General features: G+C 42.1%; 1 protein-coding gene across 1 annotated transcript in view; it reads right to left on the bottom strand.

Moving 5' to 3' along the window:
* The window catches only part of LOC143812117 (transmembrane protein 132D-like), a 1,597,762-nt gene that overhangs the window by 1,034,854 nt on the left and 543,978 nt on the right, over positions 1-18,930 (bottom strand). The gene's annotated exons all lie outside the window — the stretch shown is intronic.

The following is an 18,930-nucleotide window of genomic DNA, read 5'->3' on the forward strand; positions in this document are numbered from 1 at the left end:
TACCGCAAGTATCGGGTATCGGCCGATACTTGCGGGTATCGGAATTCCGATACCGAGATCCGATACTTTTGTGGTATGGGGAATCGGTATCGGGATTAATATCAATGTGTAAAATAAAGAATTAAAATTAAAAATAGGGATATACTCACCTCTCCGGCGGCTCCTGGACTTTACCGCCGTAACCGGGAGCCGTTGTACCTAAGAATGCACGCTTGAAGGGCCTTAGATGAGGTCACTCATCTAAGGCTTGAAAGACCTTAGGTGACGTCACTGCTTTGTGATTGGTCGCGTAGCGGTCACGCGACCGCTACGGACCAATCAGAGCGCAGTGACCTCATCTAAGGCCCTTCAAGCGCGCATTCTTAGGTACAATGGCTCCCGGTTACGGCGGTAAAGTCCAGGCTGCGTCGGAGAGGTGAGCATATCCCTATTTTTTATTTTAATTCTTTCTTTTACACGTTGATATGGATCCCAGGGCCTGAAGGAGAGTTTCCTCTCCTTCAGACCCTGGGAACCATCAGGGATACCGTCCGATACTTGAGTCCCATTGACTTGTATGGGTATCGGGTATCGGTATCGGATTAGATCCGATACTTTGCCGGTATTGGCCGATACTTTCCGATACCGATACTTTCAAGTATCGGACGGTATCGCTCAACACTACTTGGCACTCAAAATGATGAAAGATGAGGAAATTTCATATATTTTGCATCCAAACAAAAACAGAAGAAATAACTGAACGTTTTCGGACTCACATTGGACCTTCATCAGAGTATCTTGCTGGTTCAGAAGGATAAGACAGTGTGCTTCAAATAAGCTTGTAGGATGATAACAGGAAAATGCCTGAATGATGCTTAAGGAGGCAAGATTGGATGTGGCTAAATTAAATGTAGCGTGTCCATAAATAGCCACAGCCGTCGCTGTGATAGAGTGCTGGATGCTGGGTGGGGAATCAGAATTCAGTTCAGCATGTCCTTTATAGGTAATTACTATTGCTGTGAGCAAGTGCTGGTTGCTGCAAATGTAGATCAGATTATGTGCAGCGCATCCATGTGAGGTGACCGTGGTCCCTGCTTCAAAGTACTGCGTGTGTAGAGGTCCTGGGAGCTGGACAGGACCGGAAACGTTCAGTTATTTCTTCTGTTTTTGTCTGGATGCAAAATAAATTAAATTTCCTCATCTTTCATCATTTTGAGTGCCAGGCTCCATGAATATGGCAGCAAAACACTCCCACTACTGTGAATTGTGCAGCCCACAGAGGCGTGCCCAGTACACAGCAGTGACAGTTCTATTACAATAGATAGAGTCAGAGTCTGTCTCTTATCTCCTATGACCATGGGGTGCCGTATTATGACACTGATAGTGTCCTGTTGCTACTGTGAAAACAAGATGTCAGCCCCCAGTGCCTTCTTTAAACTGCTATAACACACAAAATATGTTTCAAATGCATTCAAAACTTGGTTATAACAGCATGTTATGCTACATTACATTGATTTATTAATGACCTACGATCGCTGGTACCTTCCCTTTAAATTCCAATCAAATTTTTACAAAAAAAGCTGTATTCGCCAAGATGCAGATTTTTTTGGTATTCACTTCCGTACTATTTTGCTATTTCAGAAAAATAACAGCCGCTGGCACAATTTTTCCTAAGCAGAAAAGGCCATTAAAGTGTTAAAGAATAGAATTAAAACTTTATACTCCCCTCTTCACTGCTCAGCACCACCAATCATGTTCTCATTGCATCTCCGGATTGGCTTTGGCGATGCTAAATTTCCCTGAGACATCCAGGCTTGCAAAGCACAGGAGGGTAGAAGTGGTGAAACTTTAACTGCAAATTTTGTGCTTCGTAAACAACACCTTGTGAATATGGACTTTTTACTATATGTCTGGTTTCCTGTTCGAGTATGCCAGTCTAATAAGCTTCTTAAAAAGCTGCAGCGCAGCCAATCAGCAAGCTTTTAGACTGTAGGAACTTCTGGAGCCATCACAGAGACCAAGCCTGTATAAACGCAGGATCACGAGTGCTGCCACCATTATGTTTTCATTAGAGTAGGGATAGGATGCAGCTGTAAGTAAGGGACAGATAATGACTGCACACAATGCAAAAGAAATTTGTGTACTCTGCAACCCATATCTGTTGTAGAATTGGGCTAGCACCAGGGCTGTATTTAGAGTTTCTGCTGCCCTAGGCACTTTTAGTGCTGCCTCCCCCTTTGGTGAGTATGACACTATCGTCAGTGACTTTGGCAAGAATCGCTGATGTGAAAGTCACCTTTTGCAGCAGATCCGGCAGTTTTTTCCGCATCTGCCACGTAACGGATCACTTACGGCAACACTGCGTTCAGCCTCATTCATTCTCTATGGGATTTGCGGCACTTGCCGTGATCTGGCAAATGTGGTATCATACCTCCCAACTTTTGAAGAAGGGAAAGAGGTATAAATTTTGTGGCGTGCATAGTCCGCCTTGGCATATTTTAGGCGACGCCTCTGACCACACCCATTTCACAACTAGTCACACCCATATCCACATCCCAACCACACCCATTTAGCACTGCTGATCACACTGTTTCATATACAATAATTATAACCCCAAAAAATATGGCCACACAGTGCTCCATACTGTATAATGGCCACACATGATGCTCAATACTGTATAATGGCCACACATGATGCTCAATACTGTATAACGCCCACACAGTGCTCCATACTGTATAATGGCCCCACCTGATGCTCCATACTGTATAATGGCCCCACATGATGCTCCATACTGTATAATGGCCACACATGATGCTCCATACTGTATAATGGCCACACATGATGCTCAATACTGTATAATGGCCACACATGATGCTTAATACTGTATAATGGCCACACATGATGCTCCATACTGTATAATGGCCACACACAGTTCTCCACACTGTATAATGATGCCACATGATGCTCAATACTGTATAATGGCCACACATGATGCTCCACAGTGTATAATGGCCACACATGATGCTCTATACTATATAATGGCCACACACGATGCTCCATACTGTATAATGGCCACATATGATGCTCCATACTGTATAATGGCCACACATGATGTTCCATACTGTATAATGACCCCACATGATGTTCAATACTGTATAATGGCCACACATGATGCTCCATACTGTATAATGGCCACACATGATGCTCCATACTGTATAATGACCCCACATGATGCTCAATACTGTATAATGGCCACACATGATGCTCCATACTGTATAATGGCCACACTGTGCTCCATACTGTATAATTGCCACACATGATGATCCATACTGTATAATGGCCACACATGATGCTCCATACTGTATAATGACCCCACATGATGCTCAATACTGTATAATGCCCCCCTCCCATCTTGTATGCATGGCTCATCTCCCCCCATCCTGTATGCATGGCTCATATCCCCCCTCCTGTATGCATGGCTCATCTCCCTCCCATCCCATCCCATATGCATGGCTCATATCCCCCCTCCTATTTGCATGGTTCATATTCCCCCTCCTGTATGCATGGCTCATATTTCCCCCCTCCTGTATGCATGGTTCATATTCCCCCCTGTATGCATGGCTCATATTCCCCCTGTATGCATGGCTCATATTCCCCCCTCCTGTATGCATGGCTCATATAACCCCCCCTCCCATATGCATGGCTCATATTCCCCCATGTATGCATGGCTCATATTCACCCCCCTCCTTTATGCATGGCTCATATTCCCCCCTCCTGTATGCATGGCTCATATTCCCCCTGTATGCAAGGCTCTTATTCCCCCTCCTGTATGCATGTCTCATATTCCCCCCCTGTATGCATGGCTCTTATTCCCCCTCCTGTATGCATGGCTCATATTCACCCCCCTTCTGTATGCATGGCTCATATTCCCCCCCTGTATGCATGGCTCATCTCTCAACGCTCCTGCTCCCATCTTGCATGGCTCGGCTTACCGTCCTCCTTCATCCCCCCATCCCCTGTCCCCCATCCCTCATGCTCACCTTTCCCACACCGCGTGGCTGCACCGAACATCCCTATGGCTCTGTCCCGACTCCCGGCGCAGCACCTTCTTCCTGAGTGAGCGGTCATGTGGTACCGCTCATTAAGGTCATGAATATGTGCATATTTATGACCTTAATGAGCGGTACCACGTGACCGCTCACTCAGGATGAGCTGCAGATGCTGAGACCAGGCATCGCTGGAGTAGGGTGAGTATGACGTCTTCAAGGAGGGTGGGTGGGAGGCAGGCGGGCAGGCAGGCGGGCGGCTGGGGGGGATCTGGGGGGCAGTCGGTCGGAAGTTGACCCAGGACTTAAATAAATAAATAAAATAAAATAAAAACTTGCTCAGGTGCCAACCCCTGCATCGTTCTGGCCTAGGCACGTGCCCGCAAGTGCCTAGTGGCAAATACAGCCCTGGCTAGCACTGTGAAAAAAGCCACTGTGTGTACCCTGCAACCCATATGTTGGAAAACTGTGCTAAAACTGTGCTAAAGCCCCTGTGTGTACTCTGAAAACGCATCCGTGAGAGTACTGTCCTAAAATCCAATGTGTGTACAACACCCCCGCCTGTGGGAGTACTGTTCTTTAAGCAACTGTGTGCACTCTGCAGTAGAGATGGGAAAACTGAACAATAATGTTCGGGCATGGACACTAAACACGGACTTCACCATGAAGTCTGTGTTACCGTTTGGTTCGGTCCCTCGTATACCCGGTGTTCGGCGCGCTGTCATGCACATGACAGTATGGCATACACTGCCTCTGATCGGCAGTGAAATCATTAATGCTGCTCAGATAGCAGTGGTTTCCATGCTGTCAAATGACAGTGTGAGTCCACAGCTGTGAACCTGCATTCCAAATAAATAATTTTAAAAAAAAATGTTATGGGTACTTTTTGATAACCAGCCAGGTAAAACTGACAGCTGCAGGCTGCAACCCTCAGCTTGTTAGCTTTAGCAAGGTTCGTTATCGAGAATAAAATGGTCCCCATGCTGTTTTTTAATTTAAATAAGTAATTTAAAAAAACGGCATGGGGTCCCCTCTATTTTGACAATTAGCCAAGCTAAAGCAGACAACTGGGGGCTGCTATTCTAAGGCTTTTAATGGGCCATGGATATTGCCCCCCAGCCTAAAAATAGCAGCCTACAGCTGCCGTGATAAACACATATTCCAACAGTACACTTTCCATAGGTAGTCCAACATTTCCACGGCATAAAAGTCAAGTTCATGCCATGTTTCAAATTTGGACACTCAGAAGTTAAATGGGCCTGACCATCCGTCAGTATGTGGAGACTTGTGGACACATACTCTTCCACCATGTTGTTGAAATTGTGATGCTCGTGTATTTGCTTGTGTTTTGTGGTCAGACTCTCTTTCTGCCAAGCAACAGGAGACACACCTTTTCTTTGAGTGTTTGGGTCCCGTTTTCTGGCTGCAGTCTTTCTAGATTAACACAGGTGTTTTCCTTTGTCCCGCCATTACCTTTTGGCTACACCTTTATGTTCTGTCCCCCAGCAGGCATTCCCTGCTGATTATAGATTCATTTAGATGTTCTGACAGTGTATTGATTTTTGGAGCCAGTCTGTGAGCTTTGAGCTGAGGATTTTCACCTTGTTGTTTCCTTGTTATACTTTGCACCTCTCTTCTTTTTAACTTTAGTAATTAGGCTGTATATTTGTTAAGAGTAATAGCTTTATTCTTGTATTGGTATTTCAATATTTACTTTAGTCACTGAAACATCTTTCCTTTGTTTAGTACACTTCTCTTGTAGTTAATTCACACTCTGCTTTGTCCTCTGGTTATTTAGGAGGAACTTGAAGCAACTCCACTGACATTTAAGTCCCAGTTTCCTTCTAATAGTTTTTGGTTAGGGCTATCTCTGTACCCAGAGTCACCACTAGTGACTGCCGTGTCAGGATGTCTACTCTGTACAGGAACCAGCAGGCTCAGTTGTTGTTTTTTTAAGTGTCTTACACAGGCATGAAGTAAATGCTGCTCTAACTGCTCACAATGCAATCCTGGAGTGCCAATGGGTTTCTGCTGGAAAACCCAAAGCTGGGGGTCTGCTGGAGGCAGTACTTTTCTGAAATCCAGCTCATGTCTGTCATTCATAGTAGGCCATGATCAAGCAATTGTAGGTTCAAGTCCCCAAAGGGGACTAAAATACAATAAAAAAATTTAAATAATGCAATAAAAATTTGAATCACTCCTCTTTTTACCATTAAAAATGTTGGTAAAAATCTGATGAAAAATAGTTAAACCAATTAATAAACACTAGAATTGGCCACAGCAAAACTCTGCAAAAAATGCAATAGGACACAATCAAAACATTGTATCTACCTCAAAAGGTATCAATAAAAACATAATCTCAGCCATAATTTAATACCAAAGCAATATATTTTCCTAAATAAAGTGCAACACGTAATAGATCACATTTTATATTAGATACATGTGATTAGGTTGAGAAATTCTAAATGTTTAATTCGATGCCATCTTCAGTGGCCTAGTTTTACCAATGTTTCACCATCCCTCTGTCTATTAGGGTTTGTCCACAGCATTTTTACAATTTTTTTGCTTTTTATCCACATATTTTCTGCAGGGGATTGCACCAAAATGCATCATAACAATCTTCTTTAATTACTGCACTTTTTTGCTTTTTCCTTATTGGGAGGGTCCCCCATTATTTGATGCATTTTTGGTGCAGATTTGAAGCAGTATTTCTAATGCATTTTTGTAGTACAGAAAAGCTTTGATTCAGTGCTTAAAAATAAAACTGTTTCATATGCAGTTTTTAGACTCTTCATAGAATCCCATACAGAAAAAAAAACAAAAAATGCACATCTCAAAAAGAATCTTAAAACGCACGGTGAGCATGAGTTTATGCATCAAACTTGCTTGAATAGTTCAACACAGCATATTTTTGCATTAAAAAAAACTATTTACGTGTGAACATAGCCTTGGTGTCCATTTTTACATGTTGTGGTAAAACATATCAGGGGATACAGCGCTAAGCCTTATTTAGTAGTGTTTATGTAGTGTGTAGAAGTGTTATTATTGTGTATATATAATCATCATAGTTTCGGATAAATAAACTGAAGTTCATTACTCGGCTTTTTATGCTGTGGGTGTCCAATACTACTCAATCGAATATTACAGTGTTGCTGTGAAATAAACAGTAATGCCACTTTCACAAGACATAGAAGAGGTGTGAATTTGTTAATTATACTTTTTTTCTCACTGTAGGTTCCACTCCTGGTTTGAGCGTACTGATGTAAATCACTAATAAATATACTGCTTTGTGAAAGGAGCCTAAGCACAGGTGCAGACGACCGTTAACTCGACTCTGATCATAGTTTGATCAGTTTGATCAGAATTTCTCAGAGGTGGAAAGAAAAAAAAAGTTTCTCCACCCTCTGTATAACGTCAATCTGTGAAAATTGCACTGCACATGAGTGACATCAAATTCTCACAGGCAAATTGCTTGCTTCAATTTTTTTTCACTCGGTTCAAAGACAAAAATCACTCACGTGCATAGCCCCATAGAATAACATGTATGCAAGTGTTATCCGTCAAAACCACGGATAGCAATTGTGCGAGTTATAGGTCATCTGCACAAGCCCTAGTTAGGCCTCATGTAATTTTACTCACACATAAATTGATCAAGTACCTTAAGGAGACTAAAGACCTGAAGTAAAAAATTCAAATGATTTTTACAAATATAAATCTTTGAATCATCCCCCATTTGCCAGTTTAAAAATAAAGAAATTTAAAAATAAACATATTTTGTACTGTTGCATCCATAAAAGTTCAATCTTACAAAATTCTAATTTATTTAACCAGTATGATAAACATGATTAAAAAAGAAAATAAATTAAACGCCAGAATTGCCATTTGATATTCATAACACCTGAGAAAAAAATATTGTATATCATCTAAAATGGTACAAATTAAAACATTAGTACTCACTAAAAATAATGCTTCCTGGGCAAAAAACAAGCTCTCATGCAGCTCAATCAAAGTTGGTGACACAAACTTATTTTTTTACAAACTACCACTAGGGTTGAGCGAAACGGATCGGTCATTTTCATAAGTCGCTGACTTTTGGCAAAGTCGGCGTCTCATGAAACCCGACCCGATCCCTGTGTGGGGTCGGCCATGCGGAACGCGATCTTGGTGCCAAAGTCGCGTTTCGTATGACGCGTTTAGCGCCATTTTTTCAGCCAATGAAGGAGCGTGGGCAGAGTGATGACATAGGTCTTAGGGGCGTGTACGCCTATCGTCATTTTAGCGCTTGTGCGCAGTAGGGATTTGCAATGTGTAACACGAGATTTTCTTTGCTGGGATGGGACGAAGGGGGAGAGAGAGAGAGAGAGAGAGAATTTTTCCCCATTGACGTGCATTGGGTTTCGTGTTCCGGCCGATCCCCGATTTTTCGCAGTAATCGGCCGATTTCGCCCGACTCGACTTTTCAGATAGTCGGGTTTCGTGAAACACCACTCGACCCTAAAACAGGCAAGGTCGCTCAACCCTAACTACCACCACTTAAACATAAAAACTATACAAGGCAGTGTAGTCATAATTGTCCTGACTTGGTATATCATGTTAGCAGGTGGTTTTACCATACAATAAAGACCATAAAAACAACCTCCCCCCCCAAAAAAAAATGATGAAATAGTGTTGTTGTTTTTTTACATCCTGCAAAAGAGAAATTCTAATGTATGTATGCTGACAGAAAATAAAAAAAATACTCTTAGAAGAAGGTGAAAAAATGAAAAATGAAGAAAAAAAATGAAAATACAGAGTTGTAGGAAAAGGTTAATATAATTTTAAGTCAAATAATGGAAACACCCTAACAGTATGTTTACAAGGAATTTGGAGCAGACTCTGCTCCCACATCCTTACCATCTACTCTTTGAATAGGTTGCACTATCAAGGAGATAGTCTGACAACGTGGCATGCATTGCCGTGGAAATGGAAGCAACATGTCAATTTTTGAGTTGTCTCTGTCTGAAGAACTAAATCCACACCCAAAACTGCACTATAAAACTTGGAAGAAGCTTTTCAGTTCCTACTAAAGGAATAGAATCTGCCAAAAAATAAATATATATGACTTAGTCTTTTTTGGCTAGCTATCTACGCTTTATATTGATATTACGATATGTTTTTCTTTATAAGCTTGTTTCTACTGTGAATCATCCTGGTCTGAAGCTACAGTGAATAAAAATAAAATCTAATTGTGAATGTAGAATGCTTTGACAGCCTAAGTGCTGCTTCAGCTTCTGATGGAAACTGTTAGGAAAAAAGGAAAATGTAACCTACATATATCTCAAAAGAGGTTTAGAAGAACATCTGCTGAATGTTTGACTATGGATCAGTGACTCTACTAAGGAGCCCTTAACCCTTTCACAACATGCGCCGTACATGTACTGCGGATGCCGTGTCTCCCCCTTTGATGTGGGCTCCGGCGCTGAGCCCACATCAAAGTCGTGACATGTCAGCTGTTTTGTACAGCTGACATGTGCGCGCAATAGCGGCGGATGAAATCGCTATTCACCCGCCGCTATTAACCTGTTAAATGCCGCTGTCAAAGGCAGACAGCGGCATTTAACTACCGCACCCGGCCGGGCGGCCGGAAATGACGTCATCGCCGACCCCCGTCACATGATCGGGGGTCGGCGATGTGTCAGGATGGTAACCATAGAGGTCCTTGAGTCCTCTATGGTTACTGATGCCGGCCTGCTGTGAGCGCCCCCCTGTGGTCGGCGCTCACAGCACACCTGCATTTCAGCTACATAGGAGCGATCTGATGATCGCTGCTATGTAGCTGAGCCAATCGAGTTGTGCCAGCTTCTAGCCTCCCATGGAGGCTATTGAAGCATGGCACAGGTAAAAAAAAATGTTTTTAAAAATATGAAAAAAATGTATAAAACATAAAAGTTTAAATCACCCCCCTTTCGCCCCATCCTAAATAAAACAATTAAAAAAAATCAAACCTACACGTATTTGGTATTGCCGCGTTCAGAATCGCCCGATCTATAAATAAAAAAAAGCATTAACCTGATCGCTAAACAGCGTAGCGAGAAAAAAATTCAAAACGCCAGAATTACGTTTTTTTGGTCACCGCGACATTGCATTAAAATGCAATAACGGGCGATCAAAAGAACGTATCTGCACAAAAGTGATATTATTAAAAACGTCAGCTCGGCACGCAAAAAATAAGCCCTCACCCGACCCCAGATCACGAAAAATGGAGACGCTACGAGTATCGGAAAATGGCACAATTTTTTTTTTTTTTTTTTTAAAGCAAAGTTTTGAATTTTTTTCACCACTTGGATAAAAAATAACCTAGACATGTTAGGTGTCTATGAACTCGTAATGACCTAGAGAATCACAGTGGCAGGTCAGTTTTAGCATTTAGTGAACCTAGCAAAAATGCTAAACAAAAAACAAGTGTGGGATTGCACTTTTTTTGCAATTTCACCGCACTTGGAATTTTTTTCCCGTTTTCTAGTAAAAGACATGGTAAAACCAAAGGTGTCGTTCAAAAGTACAACTCGTCCCGCAAAAAATAAGCCCTCACATGACCATATTGACGGAAAAATAAAAAAGTTATGGCTCTGGGAAGAAGGGGAGTGAAAAACGAAAACGCAAAAATGAAAAAGGGCCGCGATTTGAAGGGGTTAAAGACCTTTCACCAGTGTTTGCATATTAAACTGGTCACATGATGGAATAATGGCTGCAAAGCTGAACACAACATTTTTCAGCTTTGCAGCCACATGTATTTTTAATTTCTCATCTCCATTGCGGAGATGTTATATTATAAAATTTGGATTTAGATTTTTGCTAAGACCAAGTGGCTGTTAGTGGAGATTCGTCTTTGGGGGCATTTTACCAATCATAAGCAAGAGGCATAATGCAGGAGGAAAAAAAATGTCCTCAGAAAAGGCCAGACCCGGCTTTCTCTGTGTTAGATATGTAAGGACCTGCAGTTCTGCTCTAATTGCTGATCTCACTACAAAAGAGTGGAGGGAGTTGTGTGTCATTACAAACATTTCTGCAGCTCTCCTCTCATGGCACTGTCTGTGTGGGTGGAGGGAGAGTAGAGCAAACCTGACAGCATTGTGAGAGTAGAGCTTTGCAAGATGTTTGTACTTCCCTCTCCCACTTGTACTAAATGTAAGTACCAGCAGTGACATTAGTGAGGAGAGCAGTGCTGTACGTCATTAAATGTCACAGATATAGAAAGCCAGGTCTGAGATTCTCTAAGGGCATGGGGTTTTTTTTACCTCTGGGCCTGAGAGGTAGATTTGAATGTCATCAGCATATGAATGGTATTGAAAGCCTTGGGTCTTTATGAGTTGTCCCAGGCCAAAGGTATAGATGGAGAAGAGCAGGGGTCCCAAGACGGAGCCTTGAGAAACACCAAGAGAGTAGGTGGGACAAGGAGGTAGGATGGGAATGGGGGATGCTAAATAAGTGGTTAGAAAGGTATGAAGTGATCCATGAGAGGGCAAGTTGTTTGCTACCAAGGGAAGAGAGGAACCCTGTTAAGTGGGAGTAGTTGACTGTGTTAGAGACAGAGGACAGGTCTAGAATGAAAAGTATAGAAAATTGTTTCTTTATCTTTGGCAGTAAGTTGCTAGTAATTTTGGTTGGGGCTGTTTTGGTGGAGTGGTGGGGATTGAAACTAAATTGTACATTTTTGAAGAGTGAATTAGATGATGGGTGGGAGGAAAGTTCATTTAGGACATGCTGTTCTAGGAGTTTGGAGCTGAACAGGATCAGCAATATGGGATGACTAGTTGGCCGGTGCAAAATTTTCACACATTGGTTGTCGGGGGCGCAGGCAATTTCATGAAAATCAAGCTGGTCAAATGTAAATGTATTCAATGAGATGATGAACACAGAGATATATGTGTCTCAGTGACACACACACACACACACACATATATATATGTATACATATATATATATATATATATATATATATATATATGTATATACAGTTAGGTCCATATAGATTTGGACAGAGACAACATTTTTCTAATTTTGATTATATACATTACCACAATGAATTTTAAACAAAACAATTCAGATGCAGTTGAAGTTCAGACTTTCAGCTTTCATTTGAGGGCATCCACATTAAAATTGGATGAAGGGTTTAGGAGTTTCAGCTGTTTTTAAAGGGACCAAAAGTAATTGGACAATTGACTCCAAGGCTATTTCATGGACAGGTGTGGGCAATCCCTGCGTTATGTCATTCTCAATTAAGCAGATAAAAGGCCTGGAGTTGATTTGAGGTGTGGTGCTTGCATTTGGAAGGTTTTGCTCTGAAGTAAACATGCGGTCAAAGGAGCTCTCCATGCAGGTGAAACAAGAGATCCTTAAGCTGCAAAAACAGAAAAAACCCATCCGAGAAATTGCCACAATATTAGGAGTGGCAAAATCTACAGTTTGGTACATCCTGAGAAAGAAAGAAAGCACTGGTGAACTCATCAATGCAAAAAGACCTGGGTGCCCACGGAAGACAACAGTGGTGGATGATCGCAGAATAATAACAATGGTGAAGAGAAAACCCCTTCACAACAGCCAACCAAGTGAACAACACTCTCCAGGAGGTAGGCGTATCAATATCCAAATCTACTATAAAGAGAAGACTACATGAAAGTAAATACAGAGGGTTCACTGTACGGTGCAAGCCACTCATATGCATCAAGATCAAGAATAAAAAGGCTAGACTGGACTTTGCTAAAAAACATCTAAAAAAGCCAGCACAGTTCTGGAAGAACATTCTTTGGACAGATGAAACAAAGATCAACCTCTACCAGAATGATAGAAAGAGAAAAGTATGGCGAAGTCATGGTACAGCTCATGATCCAAAGCATACCACATCATCTGTAAAACACGGCGGAGGCAGTGTGATGGCTTGGGCATGCATGGCTGCCAGTGGCACTGGGTCATTAGTGTTTATTGATGATGTGACACAGGACAGAAGCAGCCGAATGAATTCTGAGGTATTCAGAGACATACTGTGTGCTCAGATCCAGCCAAATGTTTAATTATTGGTTTTTTAATTATTAAAATAAATATATAATTTAAAAAAAATGCCCATTTTTGACAACCAGCCTTGCTAAAGCTCACAGCTGGGGGCTGGCATTCTCATGTTTGTAGTGCTGTGAAAACGTATTTGATCTTAAATGGTATACAAAGATGTATGTGAACAAATAATGTGGTATTTGTATTTGGTATTTGTAGTGGTATTTGGTAGTAATGTTGGCTTTGATACCTGGTATTGGATCATTCAGCATAAACTGCAAGAATTCGATATACTGTATGCATAAAATATTTTTTATTTTTCCGTGAAAAGATTTGTCAGTTGTGTGATGTTTGAGGCCTTTTTTTAGCCTGCATTACCCATTGTATATCGCCCCAAGCTTTTAAAGATATTTAGATTGGGCTTTCATTTGACCATCCTTTGGCAAATGTACGGGTATTTAAGATTTCTATCCAGATACAAAGTTCCATTTCCACTGAGCATTAGTCTTCTGACCTGTGGTTTTAAACTATCCACAGGTAGCCCCTAGTAAACTGGAGAATTCATGATGCAAAGTAGATGACGTAAGCTGCCAAGGCTCTGAGAAGGGAAAATCAGCCAATAACCTATACCATGTCTAAGGCTATATCTTTGCATGTCATGTAGTATCCTTACTTTTCCACATGACTATATCTTATTAATCAAAGATGGAACTTCACACTATCCATATAATTAATGTATCAGACTTATAGGTGTTGTCCGGTCTAAAATAGAAAGTCTGCAGTCACACTCAGTGACTCCCCCCAAGACACACACTGTGCAAAAATTCTGAAAGTTCAGCTACTTTCAAGCACCACTGAACAAAGTAAAAATAGCCTGAAATTAGGATTAAAAAACAGTTAAGAATCCCAGATTGAATGTTTCCTCTTTAAGTTTAACCCTTCCATTTTTAATGTTTTTAATGTTTCCATTTTTAAAATTTTGCATCATTCTCTCTTTACCAGTATCTTGTGCTTCCAAATTTTTCCATGTAACTTGAAATGCAAGATATACCACTTTATTTTTGAGATGAACACCAATTTATTGGAATGCATGTTATAATATCGTAAATTACAGGGATTGTGCGAGGATTTTATTTTCCGTCCTGTTCAAAATTAGTTGAGCCCATGGATCCATTATATATCCATTTTGCAAGCCGGCGAGAAATTGTCGCTATACGGATGTCATACGGATGTCACACGGATGCTTGGATGCAAGAAAATCGCATCCTCGCACTGCACACGGATGACATACAGATCACTGTTCAGGGAACATTTCTGCGATTGTCGTCAATGTAAAACGGACTGTTTTTTTTATACTCTATGTGTGACTCCAGCCTAAAGGAGATCCCCCAACATTAAACATAATGGTATTTTACTTACTGATTGGAAGGGGTCTGATTGTCAGGACCTTGCAAAAGAACAGGGGCAGCAGCATTTTTTTACTTCCACAGCAGCACTGCCATCTATCTGCAGTGTAGGTAAGTGCAACACAGCCCGATGTATGTGAACAGAGCAGCTCCCTGTACAGCAGTGCCACTTTGACAGTAAAAATGATGGAGAATTGACCCCATAACTGAGCGTATTTACACCATTGGATAATAATTGGGAATATCCCTTTAAAAAAGGGGATACGATAATACCACTCTAAATATATATGACATTGAATTTAGTTAGCATTCAAACCAAAAGATTAACCATTGACAATCACTTTTAACCCTATTATTAGTCAGTCCAGAATGATTGTGTGAATTGCATGCAAGTAATTTACAGCTTTTATAATTTCTGCAAAAATAAGGTAAGTTTTAAAAATGGCTATTATAGAACATCTTTTATTAGAAAAAGTGAATAATTGTAGTACAGCCAACTTTAAAAAAAAATGTAATAATGACATTGAAATTTTAACCTGAAGTTTTCAAGCAAAAATGTGCTAAATAACAACTGCAAAAAACTCCTGAGGCATGTTTATCAATACTGTCTAATTTTTAATGCAAATATTGGGGTTAATTTATTAATACTTTTATTCCACAAATATATGTACAGGCGGCGGCAGTACATGTATGAGAGCAGGCGGCGGCTGATGGGAGTATTCATCAGCCAACACCTGCGCTTTAAATAGATAATTTATAAAAAACTTGTGGGTTCCAGTGTCTTTTTGATAGCCAGACAGAAAAACTGACAGCTTGGGGCTGTAACCCTCAGCTGTCAGCGTTAGCATAGTTGGTTATCAAGAATAGAGGAGTCCCCATGCTGTTTTTTGTAATTATTTTAATTTTAAATAATTAAAAACAACAATGTGGGCCCCCCCATTAATGACAACCAGCCTTGCTAAAGCAGACAGCTAGGGCCTGGTATTCTCTGCCTGATAAGGGGCCATTGATATTGGCTTCCAACATCCAAAAAAACAGCAGCCCTCTGTCAGTTTGGCTGGTTATCAAAAATACAGGGGAACCCAAACCCTTTTTTTTTAATTATTTCTTTATAGCGCAGCCGTCGGCTGATGAATACTCCCATCAGCCGCTCCTCCTTTCACTGTTATTAGCGACAGCAGGTGTGGGCTGATGGAAGCAGTAGTCATGCACATGACAGCATCGCAAATGCTGGATGTTCAGGCCACCAAGTGAATGGGTTCCAGTTTCGGGTTCAGGTTTCGGATACTGTTCTGGTCTCTGTTCCTGAACTTTTGTTAAATGTTTGGCCGCACTCGTTTTGCAAGGAAAAGTATAATGTAATGACTAAAGCCTTTTACATTTTATCCATTTATCAATATGTATCACTTATCAAAATGTCATCTCTATCGCTGCAATAACATCATTTATCAACAGTGTCCTGTTTTCTTTTTGTATAATTTAATTTTTCATATCTTTTTGCAGTTTTCATATATTTATTAATGGGAATATAAAACAGCATCTCGGGAGATAATATTTCATGTTCGATTTAGGCAGAATTATATAGTAAAGATATCATAATATTTCAAATGATATTTTATCAAACATATCTTTGACATCTTTTTTTCTTTTAATTTAACAGAGTATTATAATTTAAGGCCAAATTGTAGCTTTCTTTTGGCTAGAGATATAGATTTTACGTGCCCTCACTTGATCTTTTCGTCCAGTTGCATTCACTTTATCACTTGGTTGAAGATTTAGGTATAAATCTGTGACATCTCCCACTATTAGATGAAAGCGTGATGGATGGTATGAGCTACACCTGCAAACAAGACTCCTCACTGGTTGTCAGTGCCAATAACACTTACCATCTGTCTTCCATTTACCTAGCATAAACCTGACAGTCCTCTCCCTCTTTGTTTCATTTTCTTATCACAGAAGACCATCAAATGTTTTCTCCATGGAGGATACTGGGTTATGGAAAAAACGAATTCATGGATACAAGAGGGCTGATTCTACTTCTTCCTTCTTGCAATTTGCAAGACTAGGTGAAAAAATGCTTAGACTTAACTTTCTTCATACTGGACTCTCAAAAATGATTTCCTGACAGAGGATATCTAGAGGTAACAAGTATAACCACAAATTCAATTTCAAGCCGAACTTTCATAGCAATGATTTTGCTAAACATAAATACAGAAAACATGAAAAAACAAAAGAAAAGCTATAGCGCCAAAATTAGCCATTAGAAAAACTGGAGAATTATTGGAGATCTGTACAGCATAGACGTTTCCCTGTAGGGTGAAATGTCATGCCCCTGTCCAAAGAATTCAGACTGAAAGACAAATGTGTTCCAGTAAAACAAAAGTCTATTAGAACTGTAAACCACAATAGAAAAGAGCATAATTACACTTTAGCTTACAGTATTGTGATATATGTGATGGTGTAGTGACCCCTGTGGCAGTTAGGGGGCGCTCTGTGCGCTCTGCGAGATATGCATGGAGGCGTATCTGTTGTGGTGATATTCGTGGTGAACCTGTGATCGGCAGTGTTGTGAATGGCCGATATGTGTCGCAGAGGGAGTCTGCGTAGTAAGTCTGATGTTTTGTGTTTATGCTGGGACCTGTAGTCCCTCAAGAGTTTATGTAATGTGTATAGTTAAGTTTGGGTGACTTACTAGGCTAGTCATGAGAGACGGGAGGGTCAGACTAGCCACACATCCACACACACATCCAGGGGTTTGGTTTCAGGTATATAATGTGACCAGGATGTGGGTCACATGGGAGGCGTGTCCGGCAGGTCCTGTGTGGTACCTGTGTATGGACCTGACCGGTGAAGGTGCTGGATTGGCCTGGGAATGACCAGGGTCCTGCAAGCACCTGGGAACAGTGCGGGATTGTCCTAGGAATGACTAGGGTCCCGGGGACTGTCCTAGGAATGACTAGGGTCCCGAATGGTGCTGGATTGGCCTAGGAATGACTAGGGTCCGGAGAGCACCTGAGAACGTGGACTAGGCCACTGGCATGATCCTGGTAACCTGAGGTAACGGGTGGAGGACGGGGTCCAGGACCTAAGCTGACAGGTGGAGGACGGGGTCCAGGACCTAAGCTGACAGGTGGAGGACGGGGTCCAGGACCTGTTGTGACAGGTGGAGGACGGGGTCCAGGACCTGAGCTGATAGGTGGAGGACGGGGTCCAGGACCTAAGCTGATAGGTGGAGGACGGGGTCCAGGACCTGTGGTAACGAGGTGAGGACCAGGATCTGCGGAGCCAGAGACTGTTCCTGTGTGGGGAAGCTGCAGTCCTTCGGTGAGGTCCGGACTGACTACTGTGTGCCGGACAGGCAAGTTGGGGACCCCCGTTAGGCAGCTTACCCAGAAGCGTGTTAACAGAGTGTGGGGAAGCTGGAGTCCTTCGGTGAGATCTGGACTGACTAGTGTGTATTGACCAGGCGAGTTGGTGATCCCCGTTAGGCAGCTTACCCAAAGGCTGTTGGAAGAGTCGGCAAGGTGGAGCAGGAGCTCCCATCAGGTACCAAAGAGACTGTTGGTGCCTGTTGTATTCTATGTAATGAACTGTGCTTAACCCGGTTTATGTGGCTTAATAAACCGTAGGGACTGCTTTCTTTTATAAACCCGTGCTGTGTGCTTAAATATCGCGGTCAAGCGAGTGTCCCCCAACACTCTCAGTAAGAGAAACCTTACAAATTGGTGGAGAATTTTGGCAACGATCCCGCTAGCACGTGGAGTTAATTGCTGTGGCAGAGCCACGAAGGTGACAAGCGTCTAGCTGTAACTCGGCGGGGTTACGAAAGTGACAAGCGCCTGCTGTGACTCGGCGGGGTCACGAAGGTGACAAGCGGCAGCGGTGGACCCGTGCAGAGCCATGTGGAGAGTAGCCGTGGTTGCAGCGAGAGGTTCCACAGCAGGCGGAGCTGTAGTGGCTTGTGGTTGGCAGCACCTGGAGGTGCCGGTTGTGTGTGACTGCAGCTGGAGCTGTGGCGATACCAGCAGGAGCTGGTGAAAGTGACATAGAGAAAAAAAAAAAAAAAAAAAAATTTTTCTTTTTGTGCAGACTCTTAAAGGGCCAGTACAAGCCCAGAGACGTTGGGGTGTACTGTGTGAACTGGGGCCTGAGTGCCGTGGGGAAGTTCACGGGGTGTATCCCAGGGAGGGGAGTATCCCTAATAGTGAGCAGGAACCCAAATGGAGATAGTTGCCCAAAAGGGGGCGGAGTCCCAAAAAGGGGCGGTAACCCGAATAGGGATAGTTGCCCAAAAAGGGGTGGAATCCCGAAGGGGGGCTGAATCCCGAAACAGGGTGGTGTTAAAAAGCGGAGCACTTGCCCAAAAAGGGGGTGGAGCCAAAAAAGGGGTGGCAATCAGTGAGGAGCCACGTCTGTGTACTTTTTGGCTGAATGGAAAGTGTGTGCGGGGTTTGATAGACCCAGGGAGAGAA

The sequence above is a fragment of the Ranitomeya variabilis genome, chromosome 1 (assembly GCF_051348905.1).
Source record: "Ranitomeya variabilis isolate aRanVar5 chromosome 1, aRanVar5.hap1, whole genome shotgun sequence".
NCBI classification, from domain to species: Eukaryota; Metazoa; Chordata; class Amphibia; order Anura; family Dendrobatidae; genus Ranitomeya; species Ranitomeya variabilis.